Consider the following 20634-nt stretch of genomic DNA (forward strand, 5'->3'; position numbering starts at 1 on the left):
AGGGGAAGGATTACATGCCAGAGGTCAATGGCAGACCACCTTAGTTCATCTCATACCACCACAAATATGTGGTTGAGACTCCATGGCAAATTCTTCTTTAACACTACCAGTAAGACCAGGCTTTGTAATCCAGTAGGCCAGCTTCTGGAAAACACAGTAGGTTATCTGTTCAGCGTAATTGCTTCGGTGTCCCCTGTTCAAGCTGACTTCCTTTGCAAGGAGGCAAAACACATTTCTATAATTAAAAGAAATAAATAAAAATACATTCTGCTGCTTCTGTTAAAAAGGTGGTGTTTAAGAGCTAAGTAATCAGACTATAACCAAGATTAATAATTCAGCGGAGGAAAAAAATAAATCAACCTAAACAAGGGGGAAGAGAGGGGCGGGGTGGGAGCTTGGGGTAGGCGGTTAAGGCTTGTTCCTACTTGTTGGATGGGTCTCCTTAGCTTTTGCTGGCTGCTGAGCACAGTGGCAAACGGCCGACTCCGATGCTCTGCTGCCACCTTCACTAAACCAGAGGATTTGCAAGGCGAGAAAATGCAAACCCTGCAGGCTTCTGTGCATTTCTTGCACTGCTGTCTTCCTCCCCAGGCTGTGTCTGGTGTCCTACAGATATTAGCCGGATTTCGTCCTCGAGGTCGATTTGGAAATCGAAGAAGGAGAAATGAGTGAAAGGGGTGTGTGTGTGTGTGTGTGTGTGTGTGTGTGTTTTAATTTTAATAAAAACACCGATTGGCTCCGCCCCATTTGGTTTTCTATGCTGTAGGAGATCGCGGTGGGGTTTTGGCAATTTTTCACCTGGTGTAATCTGGATTTACATGTAATGGGACTAACCAGACTGCAGCTGCCACCCACAAACTTTCTTCCTCTTCCGTCTCACTGTGATCCACGGGGCTTCCGACAAAGACCTCCCCCCGTTTTGGAGGTTCCTTTGAATGACAGAGTTACTGGGGAAGAAGCGAGCCTTTCCTTCCACTCGGAGTAACTCTGTGTCCACTCAAAACTGATTTGGGAAGGTTGATGAAAGAATCCCAGCAACAGCCAGGAGCGGATTACGTCCCAGATCCCCACCCAGACCCTATTAACTCTTTATGGTTAGAACCAGATAGCAGATCTTAGCATGGTTTAAGAGCTCATCGGCACGTTGACCGAGCCGATGTTTATTTCTCCTTCTCAGTGAGCCCCGAGAGCTTTCCAGTTCACCCCTTCTCCCTACCGGTCTTCTGCGCTAATCCTTGCGAGAGGACGACCCTAAATTGTTCAGATCCTAAGGAGATCGGAGGTCCTGGCTGGAGAGCGAAGCAAAGCTCGATCGAAGCCGTGGAAGCACGCTGCCTTGCAATGCCCTCCCCAAAGTGGTCGGTTAATTCACGCACCCTCCCGATCTTCACCGTGGTTCTCTCTTCGCAGATCTGAAGCCGAAAGCGGAGAATTGAAAGTGGGGGCTTAGGGGGTGGGGCTAAGAAAATACTGCATAATTAAATTTACACACACACACACGCACCAAAATCCGAAGAGGAGGCGAATTCTTTCGAAACCGGTTTAAGATCTGGGAGGATTCCAAACTGAGCACCGCCATCCCTTCCCTTGGGGGCTGCTCGTTCATTCATTCATTCCCGACCAAGCCCAAGGCAAAGCGCTTTGCAACCAACCCCACAACCTGGGGTTGTGCCCTTTGGCGCCCCCCCCCCCCCTCGCCTCTCCAGACACTCTGGGGCCAGCCATAACTTAAACCTCTCCGAGGCAGCAGGAGGGACTGATCCGGGTCGTCTCTTCCCAGAGGCACACCTGCCCGCAAAGGGTTAATCGGCTGACTCCCGCTTTTTCCCCCTTTTGCTTTGCTAGACCGTGGAGTTTCGAGGAAGGCGCTGCGCAAGGCGTTGCAGCCCCCCGCTTGCAATCCATCAGCTCCTACTTTGGGAAGATGGAAACCTCGGGGTCTGCAGGCCGGGGGTTTCACTGAACCAGCCCTGCGCCGCCCGGGATCTTTAGCTGGGGGAGAGGGTTGATCCCCCCCCCCCCCCACCCCGCGCACTCCCACCCAGCAGAGGCTTTGGAAATCACCTCCCCTCGGGGCGCATCTGGGTTGAATGACCGACTGGACAGAGACTCAGGAAGAGAGGTGCCTTTGCTCGCCGCCTCCGGGAGAGAAACGTACAGTCGGGGGGAAGAGGGTGATGATGCGGAGGATCGGGGCGCCCGCCAGCTATGGAACAAAGCCAGCCCTTGGCGGTGATCCTTAAATCAGTACAATGCAGGAATCCAGCGGCTTCCCTCTCCACCTTCCTGACCCAGTGGGGTTTGGGTGAGATCCAAAGGAAGAAGAGCCGCGGCGGTCTCATCAGGTAAAAACGGCTTTCTTTTCTCCTTGTGCGGATGCTTCGCTTCACCATCTGCTTTTTAATAATAATAATAATGTGTACGGGGCGGTGGAGGGGGGAGAACCCGGGGCATTTCCGTCTCCCGGTATTAAGTTGTAGAAGGAGGACGAGCAGCGTGTGGGTTAGAGTCAGTGTGGCTGTAAAACGGGCGAAGAGGAGGAGAGCGACCTCGGGAATCTCCGGCCTGTGAGAAAGTAGCCTGCGATCCCCAAACCCCTTAAGCCGTGTTGGTCCTCTGCAGGGCAGTGCCGCCCGGCTTTCTGCTGGCAGGTTCGCCTCGGTGGTAGCAGCTCAGGTGTATGCTGCGGCGGGGGGCTCATTTCCCATCGAACTGTGTTATCAATCGCCCCCCCGCCCTTCCCCGCCACTCATCCACGTGGAACCGGGGTCTGTGCTGGAGAGAAGGTCCTTCTTGCCTGCACGCTTCGAGGCAGTCCTAGATCGGAGGCACTCGTCTGTTCCACCTGTTTGTCGCGCAACTTTGGTTCAGGAATGCCTACTCGGAAGTAAGCCCTACTAAGTCCCGCGAGACTCGCGCCTGGTGCAAGGAAGATGTCTTTAGGGAAGGAGGGGGCAAGCCTAAACAGGTCTACTCAGAAAGTCCTATTTTGTTCTAGGGGGGCTTACTCCCAGGAAAGTACAGCAGGAGAAGCAGCCTCTCTCACTATCCCACCCCCCAACAGCGTCCAGAATCAATTAAAGGGAGAAATTCAGTCTCTTTGCTGAAATCCATCCCTTTAGCACCCACCTTTTTCATCCAAATACATTATTAAAGAAAACAAAGCCCCCTCTTTATCCCCCCTCAGTCATTCATTGCCTTGCAAACGCCTCAGCCCCTCCCTCCTCCTCCTCAGAACAGGGGTGCTAGCTCCCTCTCTCTTTTCTCTCTGAGAAACTCACTGGCTTCTGGCAATGTCCTGAATTCTTCCAAGGTACCCAGGAAAACAACACCCCTCCTTCCATTCCACTCCTTCCATTGGTGATCACTGCCATGTTGTAGCTGTGACTGGGTGTTCAGTCTGTGCATGCCAGCTCTGTGACTGACAGTGCTCTTTTCAGACCTGGCTGGGTTCGCTTTTCCCTTGGGGTCAGAACAGGAGTGGCGCCTGAAGGCATCAGGCATAGGGCCCCTGAGGGTGGTGGAATCAGTTGGATGTGGCCCTGGGAGTTAACCAGGCCAGAGTTAGGTGCTTGGAGCCCGGCTTCCCATGAGTGTGCAAGTGAGCACCATGAATCTCCATGCAAATCCAAGTTCAAACACAAGCAGCGTTGGGGTTGTGTGAAAAGCATGCCCATGCAAATGCAGTTATTCTGAGCATTTTCCATTTCCACATCCATTTCGCTTCGCTGACTGGAAGCCCCTTGTGAGGCTGGTCAGGCAGGCCACCTTCCCGCGGTGTCCTCTGCCCCTTTCTGTAGTTCTTTTCTTTGGTTGAAGGTGGGTTGGCTTTGGAGATATGTAGGCCCTATTGGAAACCTCCAGCTGTGTTTCCCTTCGCCTTTCAGTGCATTGCAGTGAACGTAGAAATCCAATTGGCTCAGGCAAAAAAGAGAAGGGTTTAATTATACCTGTGAATGGAGAGGAAGGAAAAATTGTGCCTGCCAGCTTTGCATCAGGCAGGCAACTGGCTTCTGGGACTTACAGTGTATGGAAACTAGAATGAAGTAGGCCTGGCTGGATCAAGTGCCTGTTCCTCACATGGGTGCTCTGCATTTGTTCCCTGTACTCTGGAAGGTTGACAGCTGCATGTCTGAAATGACACTGTTGTGACGCCAAAAAAAACCACTCCATCTCTGGTTCAGTGTCTGTTTGGCCCCCTTAACCGACCACTTTCATCAAGCTGATAAAAACCCAGAGAGTTCACCTTTCAATAAATTTAGAGTAGAATTGAGACATCCACGTCAAGTGACACCGTTTTTTGAACTCTCCATGGTCATAAAATACAAGTCAGCTGAAAAGGAAAAAAAGAAAGTCCCTAGGGGATTTAAAATGCCTTTAAAAAAATCTCTCTCCCAACCCTTCCATTGGACACATGGCATTGATCAGTTTTACCAATTTTCTTCCACCCCTGGCGCTAAAAATAATGTAAAACATGCAGCCTGGTTAATGTATATTTTAACCAGCAAGATCTAGCAGGAGCAGCTTCTCTCTCCTCTTTCTTTGTATTTTAACAACATCCATAGAATATGGCATTGTCCTTTTATTGTAGATCTATCAAAACATGCCAAGAGTCCCATCTTATTTTTGAGTTTTTGAGTTTCTCTCCCCCCCCCCCCCCCCCAATTAAAATGGCTTTTCTGGTTTAGCCAAATACAGGAGGCGAGTATTTATTTATATCTATGGCAGGAAGATATGTGGTGATAGATATCTTGGGTTTCTGCAGCAGTTTGGAAAAGTCAACACAAAACAGATCTCTTTCTTCTCCAGGGGGAAATCTGCTGATATGTTTATTGATTTGATTTCCCTAGATTTAAAAAAAGTCCCTTTTTTAAAAAAAATGCAGCCCCTAAGTTGCATTCACACGAAAGCAAAAGTGTGAATCTTTCTTTTGCTCTCTTAGCCCCCTTCTTAATAACTACCAAGAATGTACTTATGGCAACAAGGCAAGTTTCTTCCTTTCATATTCTCTGCCTGTGGAAGGAGCCGTCCAGTTCGTCTCCGGCACCAAGAGACCAAAGCTGCCGATTTGGGACCTGGGCGGGAGAGGCGTCCGGTTTCCCAACCCGTCCGGTCTTCTGGGAAGATTTGACAAAGTGCCTGTATAGGGGCAATTACGGCTGCTAATCGCACACGCGCCCGCCCGCAAGCCCCGGGCAGAGAGATCGGCTCATTCCCGAGCCTTCGGGCTTCCAGTCGGTACCGTCTTTCCCGTATTCTGTCTGATAGATGCGTTCCCCCCCAAAAAGTGGGGGTTGACTAATCATCCAAGCAGACGCCCCGCTTTGGTGGAGATCCTTTTGCTGATTTTTTTTAAAGGAGGGGGAGAGGACCTCCCCAGCCCTCCTTCTCCCACTTGGCAAGCTTTCAGGTTGCAGCCCTGCCTTCCAAGCATTCTTGAAAGGCGAGATGTGGGAGGGGCTCCGAAGGCAAGCGATGGCGATCAAGTGAATTCATTACCGTAAACATCTCCCAGGGGTGTCAGGCAAGGAAAAGGGGGAGAGAGAAAAAGGCTCGGCTTCCATTAGCGGGGAGCGGGCGGATTGGAGACCTCGTTGCTGCGAAGCTCAACCTCCCCAGCCCGGGCTTGGAGGCAGGCGCTGGGCTCGGAGCAGGAGAGGGGAGGAGCGGCTGGCTGGCTGGCTGGCTCATTCTCGCAAGCGCTCGGCGAGGTACACGCGCGCACGCAGATGCACGTCTGCACGGGCTGAGGCTGCTCGGGCTTTCCCAGCGACCGGCCTGCCTGCGCTCCCTGCGCCAGCTAAGCCGCTCTCCAGATCTCCCGGGAGAGGCGGGCCAGCAGGCTTGCTCCAGGAGCTCTCTCTCCTACGGGGCAGCGTCTCACCGTCAGTGCCACCCCCGCTTCTCCCTGGGAGGTGGGACCGGAGCGAGGGCGCAAGGCTGGTGCCGGGGATGCCGGAGCTCTGGGCTGCGCGTTGGAGGAGCGAGGAGGAGGATGATGCCGCTACTGCCTCGTAAGAGAGGAAGGCGAAAGAAAGTGACGGGCAGAGGAGGAGGAGGAGGAGGCGGCGGCAGGGGCAAGAGCCCCCACCAGCTTGAGGTGAAGCGCAGGAGGACCCCGCGGCAGGAAGGCGCTTGGGACCCCGCTTTGGATATCGCCCGAGGCAACCGACGCTGCGGCCGCCAAAGTTTGGTCCTTTTGGGGAGGGGGGCGAAGGCGCCGGGAGGATTTACCAGCCGGGCCGGAGGAGGGCGACTGGTGGAGTTTTCAGGTACCTACGAGCTGTCGCGTCCCCCCTCTCGGGATCTCTCGCTCCCCCTCCCCTAGCACCATTGCCCACTCTCAGCCCGCCCCCCTTCCCTGTTCCAGGCCCCTCTCCGGAGAGGAAGAAAGTTAGACGCCCCCCTGAAATCGAATAGATCATACGCGTGTAGGCGTGCGCGTTTGAACGGACGCACGCGTGACAGTGACATACACGCAGGCATGACCGCGGGGCGATTTGTCAGTGGCTGCATGTGACAAGTGCTTGGGGAAGGCGCGGGGGGGGGGGGTCTTTTGGACCGCTGCGTACATTTCAGTCGAGGTATTTGTGTCGTGTGTGAATGAGAGAGGGAAAACACATCCAAGTTTTATATACGTACATAGATGCACACACACAGGCATGCACACATATACATAGACACACGTATCTTTTTAATTTCTGCATCATTTGCCTGTGGTTCATTAGTGCTTCTAAATGCATCTCTCTGTCAATTTCCTAGCTCTAATTGAGCCAAACAGACCCAGACGCACTCCTTCCTACCTTTTTGAGCGGCCACCATACCTCCGGCTATGCTGCTGTGTGGGGAAGGGAGTGAAATAGAAAGAGATCTTCTTGGGTGAGGGGAACTTGAAAAGATAAGGTCTGCTAGGAAGAGACAGCAGGTTAGTCAGTGCTGACAAACGTTATGGAATTCAAATGGAGGGGATGCCGGGTGGCCACTGCAAACTGCTTCTGTGTTCATCAGATTTCCATCCATAGCTCCCTAAAAGCAGATTTGATGGTTGAGGGAGGGGGTTTCAGATGGAGGAAGAAATTGTATTTCCTGTCAATCAAAAAGACAGCAGCCTCATTTCATAAAGACTAGTTAGACAAATGATGACTCCAAACAAGCCAAAAGCAAGGAGGTGGGGAACAGGAGATGGGCCAAAACAGCTTTTTTAAAAAAAGCTCTTTAGAGTGTGTGATAAAGCATACATTTAAAAAGAAAAGCTGCAAACTCTGAGATAAGCTATCAACCTTCTTCTTTAGAATGGGAGTCAGTCAACAGGCGCTTTTAATTAATTTTAATGGAGGAAATCTGTTTTAAAGCTTACAATAAGCTAATAAAGTCCAAGGCACAAATCCATATACAAGCCTGTGTTTGCCCATAGAAAGTACTGATTAGATTTCTCCAGTTACTGGATATTTCTACCCCTCCCACTTACAAAAGTCTCGATTTAGCAGGACAAGAAAGGAAGAAAAGTGTGGAGGGGAGTCACATAAAGAAACCTGTAAACACACACACACTAGACAGGTTGTTTTACTGCCTATTAACTACCCAGGGCTTACAAACTAATCGAATCAATCCTTTCAGCCTTCACTTAGACAGAAATCTCAAGGAGTTCCTTCACAGATCCAGTCAGTATGGTGGGTGGCTGGTGGAAACATCTTTTCAGAAAACGTTTGTGAATACATCCTGGTTTTAAGGGGGGTGGTGGAATAGGTCCTTAAAGGAAGGTGTATGCTTCTGGTATAAACTAGAGGTGACATTTTAATAAAACCCTGAAAGACTTGATGTATCTCTAAAGAAAAGGCCCAATGTGGGGTTTATGCTATTGCTGGCAGTGACGGCTGTATATCTAGGGACAAAACTGGCAAATAGGCCTTCTGAGATGACTGTGATTCATTTCCTTTCATTTCCTTTCTAAAATTGCTGTAACTGATCCAAATGAAGTGCACACAGAGGGAAGGATTTCTTGTGCATCTAGCCTTTTTTGTTTAGACATGATAGGATTAGGGGATATAAATGATGTTTGCCTTATGATGACCATCACCCTCCACCCATTTGTTTGGTTTCCAGTGCTGGGAATTGAGCTCTCCCCACCATCCCAATCATTTCTATCCATTTAGGATAATGTCACTTTTCCTGTCTCACTGTCAATTTCCCAGGTGTCTTCTTGTCCCATTCTGTGAACTGAAGCAGCTCTCTCAACCTCTTCTCACAGTCTCCTCCCCAGGGTATAGGCAATTCGTTCAAGACCTCTCTGGGGACAAGGAATTACACACACAAACGTCTTGAACTTGATCTCATTACAAAACTGATCTGGTTCTTTTCAAGTGGTGGGGAAATGAATACAAAAAAAATTAGGAAAGGACAAGCTGAGTACTGCCCACAAGTGGACTTAGTTGCTGTGGCCACAGCTTAGTGGCAAACAGGCCCATCCGCTCAGTGCTGGACCTTGCTTTTTCAACAATTCAAATCTTAGATAAAATTGTTCACAGACTAGGTTGCGGATTTACCATTCTTGAACTCACATATGGGCGGGGGTGAGATTAGGGTGTGATTTTTTTAATCTGCATTTGACTTTCAGTCTCTGGATTTAATTTGCCATTGCTATAAATCAAGACTATATCCTGGTGTGCTGAGGAGGCTGCCATAAAACAAGTCTCATCTGCCAACAACAATCTCATCTCCAGCCATTTTTTTGAAGGGGGGGGGAGCATTTGGATGGTTTCAGGCCCTGATCAGGAAAGCAAATGGTACCATTCAGAACAGCAAATCTCCTACGCACTCTTGCTGATTCAGTTTTTGTCCCTTTCCTTGGTAACACAAGCATAGGTTTACTTGCTTGAAAACAAGCCAGGAGTGTGCAAGCAGGTTCGGAGCTGCAGGTTAGATTCTGCTGCACTCCATAGATGAAAGGAAGGGTTCCTCTTAAGATAACATTGTTTGTTTCTGTGAGGAGGAGTGTCTGTCATCTCTACACCCTGTGCTTTTAATCTCGAAGTGAGTTCATTTTTCACTAGATTACTTTCACATAACTTTGTGGTTTCAGTCATAGTGATTCAAATTCAGTCCATTAGTGACCTCTATCTGTGAGAAGTATACAATCAATGAATTTCTCTCTGACTCAACCCCCTCTTTTTCTTCTGCAAAGTATGTTGAAATGAAGAAAGCAAATAGTCCGACTTCTGCATTTCTTGGCTTTTTGATACACTAATCCAGCTGCTTTCTGCATTCAGAAGCAGTGATTTCCACTGGGGTCTGCTATTTTAGCAGCAAATTCAAGCGATGAATGATGAGTTAACTTAGTCTTCTTAATGCAAAGAAACACAAAATTGATTTCAGGCAATGAACTCTACAGTTCTCTAAAGCACTGACCAAGAAGGTAGAATGAAGCTCAGTCCACCAATTTATTTTACTGGCCCATATGAGATATGCAAAAATTGGTGCTTAGATATATACTCAGAAAAGATGTACAGTTACTTCCTATAGCAGCAAACTGATTTTATTAATAACAACAACAACAAATCCATCTGTGTCTATACCGTGAATACATGTTAGAGATCAAGGGAAGGGGTTGTTATTGACAGATGGTCCCTTTTAGGGGATTATTAAACCCAGTCTTCCATTACTAATTTGTCTCTAACTTTTATCCAGATCTATATGTCATGTTTTAGTTAATTATTGTGAATATCAATCGAGGGTTTGAATAGCTACACTGCTTTGGTTAAGAGAACTGCCTTAGTTGACATTTTCCAGATGATATTTTATGTAGTAGTCCTGGGTAATATGGTAGCATTAAGAAGCTGATGATTTCTTTTGGTCAACCTTTGCCCAGAAATATCTCTATGGAGTATTTTTTTAAAAGGCATATTACAAGAACTGAAAGGTGTCCAAGGCATCTTCTTTTTTTGGAGGGTGGGGGAAAACCACTTATGCTCTTCACGTAAAGAAATGAACAAAAACAGCACAAAGTGGCTATTCTGAGGATTGCGACGTCAGCATAGAGTGATGGCATCCAGCTCCATCCCCCAAGCAATATGTGACCTACAGATTCATTCCTCAGTTTCTTTTAAAGAAATATAAGATTCAGTATCATATCTTGTCTTTCTTTTTTCCCCCCAAATCACAAAACTAATTGCTTACAAGGCTGGAGGCAAATGTGTGGGGTGGGGGAAGAGCCAGGTTTTTTTTCCTGAATCTCTTCCAGTTCAGTCATCCAGTAAACTGCTCAGCTAGTACAATGGACAACTTATTTTCAGTCAGTGGCCCAAATTGTTGGGATTTTCCTGTTCTTTGGTCCTCTGCTGGTGATTTACACAGCGAACAGTCTCTTTGAGTCTTCCTCCTGACATGGCCCTTTGAAGTGAATCGAAATGCGGTTCTGGTGAGCTCTTAGAACAAATTCATCATGTTTCAGTTAAGGATTACAGAAAATGTAATGATCCAAAGAGAAATATGTTAAAAAAATATTCATTTTTAAAAAATAAACAAGAAAGACTATGTTCTGTGCTTCCAGATCTGCTATTGTAAGGTCCCATGTCTATTTTATATTGGGCTTGATCTGCATTGCTTGTTTATTCTCAAGCCGGACCTTTTTGATTTTTGACTTCTTCATATCAACTGAAGATTTCAAACCCCACTAATGAAAACAGAGTTATATAAAGTTGTCCTGCATTCAGATGATTTGCCTATTGAGATTTAGGCTTCTGTTCTCAAATTTCCTGCTCCCAGGTACACTTGTTCCAACAAAAAGAACTAAGTACATCTACCACATGCTGGACTGTCTTTGTTTCAGAATGCTACACTTGGGTCCCAGTGCCTACCTAGGTCTGCTAGGTAGGCACTAGGACCCAAGCAGATCATTGTAAAACAAAGATGGTGCAGCACATGGCACATGAAGTTACAGTTCTACTTGGTTTTTTTGTTTTGTTGCTGAAAAGGGTATAGCTTAGTTAAAAGGGATTGTTCTACAGGAAGGACTGCAGAATTTAAAAAAAACTTTTGCTTGGCTCAGCATGGACTACTGAGTCTTTCTTCTAAAATCCAAAGGCAGCCTGCATTTTACAGCTGGGCTGATTTTATGGATTCCGATCTTGCATCTTGTAAGGATTATACAATGGATCCATTCCTGGAGTTCCTACTCCCATTATGCTGGGGTATCCATCCACACATAGTTTGTCATCTCTTTGGAGAAGGTAAAAGGTGCTGGGTACCCTATGGGATTGTCCTCCCCCCTCCCATTAATTCTTGAAAGGTCACAACAAACATTCTGACATAGCTTTTTGAATCCTTCATCATTATTAATTGCTGGGCAGCTAGTCAACTGATAAATTAATAGAGTAATTCCCTGTGACAGTTTATGGGCTGAGGACCACAGTCACAGAAATTAACATAAAGGAAAATGATTTGCAAACATATTGGGGGTGATAACCTTTAAATAGTCATGATAATTAAAGAGTCAGATCCTGAGAAGCTCTCGTTCACTGGGGACTTGAGCCTGTCGAAGGAATTTGTAGAGTCAGGATATTTTATTTGTGATTCTCTCTCATTTGCTATAGTCCATTAGACCCCAAATCTGGACTTATCCTAGCTCCTTGAAAGTTGATGCCAAAATTCTAAAAGACCTGTTGGAAATATGTTACAATAGGTCATTTGCAAAAGGAATTTGCATTGCCTTTGTATAATATGTTCCTACTAACATACAAAGGCTCATTGCATCAAATTAATTCGTGGAATATTTTCAGGGCTTTTAAAAAACCTATCCAAATTTAGTCGGTATTCTTCATTTCAGAGTTTGTGTATACTTTAAAAGCAGTTGTCCGCCTTCCCCATGATACCCCACTGGCAAACAATATCCACTCTCTGGCAAGTTAATTATCATCTTTAAAGTGAATTATTTCTGGTCACTGTTTTTGGCTTGCAGACATCAGTGAAGCAGTTCCCACTTAGCGATGCAACTAAGCAATAAAGCAGAATGTCTTGTCGCTTGCATTTTTATGCCAGCCTTCCTCCAATAAGCTTGGGGCAGAATGCACAGTGTCTTCCCTTCCATTTTATCCTCACAACAGCCTTGTTAAGGAAGTTAGGCCAAGACAAGTCAGGGGTACTCAGTGAGCTTCACGGCCAAGAGTGGGTTTCAACTTACTTCAAGTCTGATCCTCGAAGCCGTTGCACAGTGCTGGATCTTGTTATAAGATGGATCTGTTTGGAAGCTTTTGAACTATGTCCCACTTAATAATGGGGACAAGAGCTAAATTGGCCTTCTCACCCCTCCACCCCTAAGAAACACGTCATGGCTTGTCCATCCAGGGATTTCTGCCCTTCTGTATGGTCAGATCCTTGGCACGTCTCTGAAAGTAGCTGCGGTAAACTGCTTGGAGATGATCCATTGATGTAAAAGGTCAGAGCCCAGAATGGAAACTAAATTCAGTTCCTTATCAGGACAGAAATGGGTTAATGGTGCCAAGAGTGACACTCCCCACTGCAGCTGGTGGTGTATGTCACTCACATGAGCAAAAACAAAGGGACAGCCGAGGGTCACAGTGAAGGAAATAATCCCGTCTTAACCGCTGGATCAAAGGGGGCATTCACACTTTTTTCCCCTTGACGTATGCGAGGAGACACACTTCCACTTCTGGACTATCACTGAAATACAATGCCACTGTCCTGTGACACATTAATTATTAAACACTACAAATAACACGGAGGCAAGCCCCACTGATGCATGTTTTAGGTGGAGGTCCTAACAGTGTGTGGCTGTTACTATTCTTTAGTGAAGAGGATGAGACTGATGGTGTGTGAAAAAAGAAAGTCAGAGTGGTGGAGTTTCAAGTTGGTATCTAGGAGACTCAGGTTCCAATCTCTTCTCTACTATGGTAGCTCGGTGGGTCACTTTGGGCCAGCCATTGTCTCTCAGCCTAACCTACCTCAGAGAGGAAAAAAGCTTCTTGGAGGAAAGGCAGAATATTTATTTGATTTAATTAGTTTTATATGCCAACCTTCCCCCCAGGGGCTCAGGGCGGCTTCCAACGTTGCATAATAAATACAATAAAACCAGAATGCAATTAATTTAAAATCTAATCTAAAACCACTTATATCCAGAACTGAAAGGAAAATGGCGACTGGGGGTGGGTGGGTGGGTGGGAAGGCCAGTGTTGGAGAATGGGAGCTGCCTCAACCATACTCCTGGTGAAACAATTCTGTCTTATAGGTCCTGTAGAACTGCATCAGATTGCTTAAATCTCCCTAGACAGAGTGTTCCCACCAGGTTGGGGCCAGGGCCGAGAATAAAAATGTGCTAAATAAATAAAAGTGACCTGATATACTTATATTCATCCTGAATACTTGGTGGGAAATGACCGTGTGCCTATCCTTCCTCTTACCTGTCTGACGCAATATGTGATCTGGCATTCATCTGTCTGTTTTGGAAGAAGAATCGTATGAATTGAACGTGTTATATATGTCCTATATGGCATGATAAGGATACCCATTTGCCCACTGGGAACAGTTGGTCTTTACTGGAGGAATCTATGTGCTGTCCTGGGAATTGAATTCATAGAGGAAGTGACAGACAAGGCAGGCAATGATTAAGTAGGGAGACGTCCCTCAGTTTTCTTTAATGACATAAGAGAAGTGTAGGCTGTTGGCTGTCTTTGAAAGAAAAAAAACCAGAGCGTCTGAAATGTTTATTTCAATAGTAATTTAATCATAAAATCTTAGCTGGAGAAAATACAAAACAGCTACCAAGTCTAACACCTCCTGCTTCTAAAATGGGACCATCTGTCTTCCGGAAAGCCATCTATGCAGTTTAGAATTTCTTGGTGACTTGGTGTACAGCAAGCATACAGAAGGCTTTTGCACAACAAATGCCTCCCAATGGCTCAAGAAATCTAGCCAGTCAGCACACAGCTCTGCCCACCTTCAAGTCACTGTTCATAAATGCTTAACGTGCCATCCACATGCAGAAGTCCATGGACTTGAATGGTTGTAACTCTGCTTTGGATGACACTGTACATATCTGTATAGCTCTTTCAAGCATTTAAAATGTCCCACACATTCTTTTGTTGTAGTCCTTACAACAACCTTATCAGGTAGGTAAGTATAATTACCCTGTTTCCCCGAAAATAAGACATCCTCTGAAAATAAGACGTAGTAGAGGTTTTGCTGAAGTGCTAAATAGAAAGCATCCCCCGAAAGTAAGACGTAGCAAAGTTTTTGTTTGGAAGCATGCCCCTCGAACAGAACACCGGAGCGTGCAGCTGTGGAGCGGAAAAATAAGACACCCCCTGAAAATAAGACATAGCGCATCTTTGGGAGCAAAAATTAATATAAGACACTGTCTTATTTTCAGGGAAACACGGTTTGGGGACTGAGCCGACAGAAATTTACCTAAGGCTATCTAGTTGGTTTGCGACAGAGATAAGACTCAAACTGGGGACTTTGTAGCCTCATCTCTAAGCTGTTGCACTACAGCAACTCTCAAACCAGTAAAAAAAAATGCTTATACATTTATGTGATTTCTGTTTTCCCTGTAGACTTCTGTTCTAATACTTAAAATTCAAGCAATTTCAATTGGTGCATATGACGTATTTAAAGCAAGCAAATGTTAATCAGGATTGAAATTTCCTGATGGGGATGAGAGTGAAGAAAACAACTCAAGAGCTGAGAGCATTGGCTGATAGTCCAAAAAGATAATCAAAGATGGTGCAGGTGTATGCGTGTATGTGTGCCTTTGGCCATGCACATGTGCATATTTGAAAGCTTAGATATATTTTGGTACCTGAAAACAAAGCAAAAACTAAAAGAAAGGAAACTGGATTTTAAAATAAATTTTAATTTGTTTCTATTACTTCCCAGATTGATGAAACTCTGTTTGTGGTAGCCTTTTCTATCTCAAAATAGTGTGATGGAAAAAAAGTTTTTTGTTTTGTGCTATAGCTTCTAGCCATTGGGAATGTGGTGGCAAATGTAGAACTGGAAGTGTAGCCTTCTGTTAAAATTAAAATGGATAACATCTGGGCAGTTTGGGACATTTTAAGGACAGTTCCCCAGAGAGGAGTGGGTATCTTGTCACAGTTCTGATGTATATCTTACAATTAAATTTGTGATCTAAATGTACTAATAGGAGCCAATGGACATATGCACATTCTATCTGGGATCATCCTTACATACTCCATATTAAGGTGAAAATAGTTGTACCTTGAGAGAACCATAATGGGATTTTGTCAAAGGCTTTTAAGGTGAAATAGCAGCCACACAGGAACTTAATTTGGATTGGCCAGCATGGTGTAGTGGTTAAAAGCTGCATACTCTAGTCTGGTGAGCTGGGTGTGGTTTCCCCACTCCTACACATGAAGCCTGCTAGGTGACCTTGGGCTAGCTTAGTTCTATCAGAATTCTCCCACCCCATCTACTGCACAAGGTGTCTGTTGTGGGGAGGGGAAGGGAAGGTGAATAAGCTACCTTGAGACTCTTTAAAGGTATAGAAAAGTGGGGTATAAACTAACTCTTCTTCTTTCCCCATACAGACTCACTCCCCATCCCCCGTTTTAGCCCTGAATGGGAACAAATATAGGTAGTTGGTCTTCACTTGTCTTCCCATCATTTTTTCCAGGTTCTACAAAAGTGGATTAGAGCCAGGGACCATTTTCACTCACAAAAGCATATGGGTCTGAATGTGTTCAATTCCAAGGTGTGGTCCCAATTCTAATTGAGAACCCATGGAGTTGGTTAGCCCAGACCGCATGTCTCAGGAACTACAATTCCCATCAGCCTCTGTCAGCATGGCCAATTGGCCATGCTGGTAGGGGCTGATGGGAATTGTAGTTCCTGAACATCTGGAGAGCCGCAGGTTCCCTACCCCTGTACTAGTTGAACAGGAGATCTGCATTTGGATCGTCCCAAGTTTTAGAGTTGCTAGCTCAGAGTTGCCCTGGCCCATGCTAGCCTGATCTTGTCAGATCTCAGAAGTTAAGTACCGGTAGGTCTGATCCTGGTGAGTGTTTGGATGGGAGACCTTCGAGGAGTACCAGGGTCACCAGGCAAAGGCAAACCATCTCTGAATGTTTCTTGCTTGAAAACCCCACCAGGGGTCACTGTGAATCAGATGTGACTTAAGGGCAAAAAGAAAAGAAAAGAAAAAGCTCTGGGTTGGGAGGGTTGTTTTTTTTTTGAGGTTAGGGGGTAGAGCCGGGGAAGGGCAGAGTTTTGGGCAAGGAGTGAACTCACTAAGGATGTGATGTAATCCTCTGAAGTTGCCATTTCCTCCAGGGGAACTGATCTCTGTTAATGGGAGATCAGTAATCGTTCTGGGAGAATTCTAAAGGTTGGCCACCATATTTAAAAGCCTTCTCTAACTGGGCCCTTGGCTACTCTTTTTAAGGGGTTCCAAAGAAGAGTGCACTGGAAGATAACAGTTGTGCGAGAGGAACAACAGAAGCATTCCTCTTTTTATATATTCATCTAAAGACTGGGAGGAGTCTCTCTGTCTCTCTCTCTCTCTCACACACACACAAAGAACAACCAGGCAAATGGCAAATCAATTCTGTGTCCTTGCACAAAGCCAAAGATGCTCGCATTACAAGAATACCGCCAAGCGGCATTTTACTGCATTTTAATATTTACATCTGCACTCAGTCTGAGCCAGTGCCTTTCCCCCACAAGACAGAACCAGTTTTCTGGGCCAGTAGCTCCAGCAAGATGTTTTATAACAGCCTCCCCCTCTTTCATTTTTAACTCAGGGGCTGCGAGGAGGTTAGGCTGTTCATGGAAGACTGAGTTTTTCCCTTTGCTTGGGAGGAAGAATTCAAATGAGTCAACTGGCTGTAAGGGGACTTGACCTTGCATCATTTTTGTTAAGATTCGCCCCCCTGAAAAGGAAGGCATGGTCAAAGGCTGCCCTGTGCTATTGTTGGGTAGGGTTGGCAACCTCTCAGTGGGGCCTGGAGTTCTTCTGGAATTTCAGCTGATCTCTAGACTACAGTCCCTTGGAGAAAATGGGAGTTTTGGGTGGAAGCAGACTGTTTGTATGATATCACATCCCTGCCTGCCTGCCTGCTGCCGTGAGTTCTGCGATCCTCAGACCTTGTTTCCAAATCTCCAGGAATTTCCCAAGCCACAGCTGGCAACCCGAGTTTATACCCTTTACTCCGGGAGAAAAATATCTATTATTACAGTGTGGGAAATAGCTAAGTGATAAAAGGGCACAGTAGACATCTCTTTCCTTAAAAACCAAAATGCCTTGGAACAGATTTAGAGGATCGTCTTGTACCACGTATACGTTTCTTAGTTGGCATAACTAAGTTAGTATAGTTAGTATAAACTAGTGTGTGCCTGTATACAAGCACTTATCTGCCTGTGTCCCTTCTTTAAATGTAGTCTGTTTCCGCATTAATGATTAATTTCTGCATACTACGATAATAACCCTGATGAAAATGAAAGAAGGAGGCATATATAGTCTCAAACAAATTGGCATCTCTTGCTTACACAGCACCAAGCAAATATATTAATGTCCTATATGCATATGGAATGAGCGTCTCGTGATTTAGGAACGTTTCCCCATTGTACTGTTTACTGGATCAGAATATGCAGAAAAAGTTCATTCACAGCCTGGTTAGGGATTTCCAGGCTGTTAGATTTCTCCAGAATGTTGTTAGATAGTCCTGTCATAGATTTTTTTTTCATTTTCTATTTTTTCATTTTATGTAAGGACGATAGAAATTATTTTTCTTTAGTGCCTGGTTATTTTCTTTATTTGTGCTTGGTCAGAAACTCTGCATTTCACCAGTACTTTCCTAATGAAAGTTGCACAGAGTATCTTAAAAGCATAAATGCAGATAAGGGAACAGTCATGCCTAACGGAACAGAATAGCTAAATTATTTGCATCGGGTTGGTCTGGGCCAAACAGTGATGCTTATAATGTCTTTCTCTGGCTTCTGGCCAGAATGCTCAATGGAAGCCTCTCTCTCTTTTCCCACTCCCCCTCCTTTCTTAAAAAAAAGAAGTTGATTCGCAGTTCACCAGTAAATTGCAAAGCACATCTTTGCCTGTAGTAGTCTGTTTTTTATTTGAGAAATTACTTTCGCTATTTGATGAAATTAATTTCAGTGCCTTGGCCTTGTAAAAGTGGCATGTAACACAATAACAGTCTTTACTCAGGGAGAAAAGTATCTATTATTACAGTGTGGGAAATAGCTAAGTGATAAAAGGGCACAGTAGACATCTCTTTTCTTAAAAACCAAAATGCCTTGGAGCAGATTTAGAGGATCTTCTTGAACCATGTACGGATATACTTTTTTTAGTTAGCATTTACACCAGAGGGGTCGACCTCATGGTTGATTTCTAATTGCCATGTTCTTGCAACACTTTAACCAAAAATATTCGATGTACACAAGAACATATCTCGGGAAGGAATATATAAATGTCAAAAGCTACGCTCTACACTCTGCACAGAGGACCTTTATAAATTTGGAATAAATGAGGTGTTTAGAATTGCTGCCAGCAGTCCTGGCAATGGGGTTGGAAGATGGGGGGGGCGGGGAGGAGAGGGGGAAAGTCCTTTTGATTTGCCCAGATTCTGTTTTCTTGCAAAAAAAAAATCTTATCTGCAATTGCACACACACACAGCCCCTACATGATGTGATTGTGGATTTACTGATAAGGAAGCAGTTTGTCTAAATGTAGATGGATTGGACCGAAGCATTAGCTATTTGGCCGAGCTCTGCAATGTGAAACAGCTGAGTCCAGAGCATATGTGCATTTTCGGCAGCCTGCTGAAGGATAAATAAGGAGTTGCCTTGCTGGAATTGTTTGGCACAGATTCTTTGCCCTTCATTTGTCCAGCATTGTAAGTGTATAAATCAGTTTGTATGGGCCATGATGACTCCAAGATTCACAACCACTCATCTTTCTGTGACATTGATGGAATCTTTATTAGATCAAAAGCACTGGAATTCTAATTATGACTCTCAGCTCTTTAGTGTTTCCCTCTAGCCATCAATATCTCGTAAACAATCATATTTTACAAGCTTCAGGAAAATGGTTTAGGGAGATGTGTGCTGACTAATACAAGATGTCCCATGCCACATCTCAACCAAATAACTGCATGTACTCATTGACTGGAGTAAAACCAAAGGGGACTTTGAATCTTCTTAGGGAATGAGGGAGGGTCGAATAGCTGAACAAAACTGTTCAGAAGTGCCAAAAAGGCTACTGTCAGAAAATCTGAATACTACCCATATCAACTTTGTTATACATGGAAATTGTACATTAATATAAAGTGACTTTTTCCTTGTATTATTTCTTGAAGCGTTTTTCATATGTTGTGCTATACGCGTAGCAATTTATGAGATACACATATATAATCATTTTTATGAACATCTGAATGCAAGTTTATTTTGGGTTTGTCCCTTAAACAATCTTGATATGAGTGTGTTGAATGAACACTCCTGCAGTTGTGAGAATCACACTGTGCACATACATATGTAGTCTTTGGTGTACATCAGGCACAAAGTGAATGTACAAACACTGAGCATGTGAAAAGTATTATTGTTTTCTGATAGTGTTATAATAGTATGATGTAGGGTTGGCAAATTTGAGTTGAGGAATTTCTTAGTATTTGGGAGTAGAGACTGAGGAGGGACCTCAGCAGGCTATAATGCTAAAAAGTCCACTTCATGGCAATAATTTTCTCCATGGGAACTAATCTCTGTAGTCTGGAGATCAGCTCTTATTCTGAGAGACCTTCAAAGCCCAACCAGAGGTTGTCAACCCCACTATGATTTAAGTAAAACTAAGATGCCATCATGAGAATCTAGTGTTTAGTGTTTACACGTTGAACTCTATGCAGTCTAGTGTGGCCATAAGTTAAACAAACCTGAACGTAATTACCATACATACACTGTATACATGCCATACACTGAAATGTTGGGCTAGGAAATTTCTGCAGAAGGACCTCAGCAGAGTAGAATACCATAGAAGCCATTTTCTCCAGGTGAACTGATCTCTGCAGTTTGGTTATCAGATGTAATTCCAGGAGAGGCCCAGCTCACAATGTGTGTCTGTAAGTTCTATGTTAATTATACAAAACAGACACACACACAGTATATTTTTGATCCATCCCTTTTTTGATTCAGCCATCAAAGTTTTTCACAGTAACCTCTTAAGGTTTTTCACAGTAACCTCTAAAGATGCTTGTGCAATGGCATTCAGCACAAAATCAGACATTCTGTTTCACAGCATTGCTATATAATTCACTGACACCAGTTTTAGTTTGTAAGAACTTCTTATTTCATCTCCATTTCAGCTTGTTTCTATTACCATTTTCCTGTTGTTGCTGTCTTGATTACATTTCCACAATATGTGGGGAAAGTGATATTGTCCTCACAATGGAATCATTAATCCATTTCAATATTAATTTTAGAAAGTTTGTTGGGGGGAAAAATACCACTGATAGGCCATTTTGATAATATTGTTTTTCACTGCCAAACAAACTGAGATGGTTTCACCTTTGGTAAATACGAGATGCCACATTTCTAAATTGATTCGGGGGCTTAGGACCTTTCTGCCACCGTTTTGTAAGCCCTTTCTCAGGTTTATGGCTTCAA

General features: G+C 44.7%; 1 protein-coding gene across 2 annotated transcripts in view; it reads left to right on the forward strand.

The window, feature by feature from the left end:
* Positions 1–1388: 1388 nt before the first annotated feature.
* FLRT2 (fibronectin leucine rich transmembrane protein 2) overlaps positions 1389–20634 on the forward strand; it is a 101612-nt gene continuing 82366 nt past the window's right edge. The window contains exon 1 of one of the 2 annotated variants that reach the window (XM_048485134.1): positions 1389–2345. The gene's annotated coding sequence lies outside the window, so the exon portion shown is untranslated. Of the gene's footprint in view, positions 2346–5449; positions 6273–20634 lie in introns of those variants that run through there. The other variant, XM_048485135.1, reaches the window with a different exon arrangement.

Source organism: Sphaerodactylus townsendi, linkage group LG02, assembly GCF_021028975.2.
Source record: "Sphaerodactylus townsendi isolate TG3544 linkage group LG02, MPM_Stown_v2.3, whole genome shotgun sequence".
Classification (NCBI taxonomy): Eukaryota; Metazoa; Chordata; class Lepidosauria; order Squamata; family Sphaerodactylidae; genus Sphaerodactylus; species Sphaerodactylus townsendi.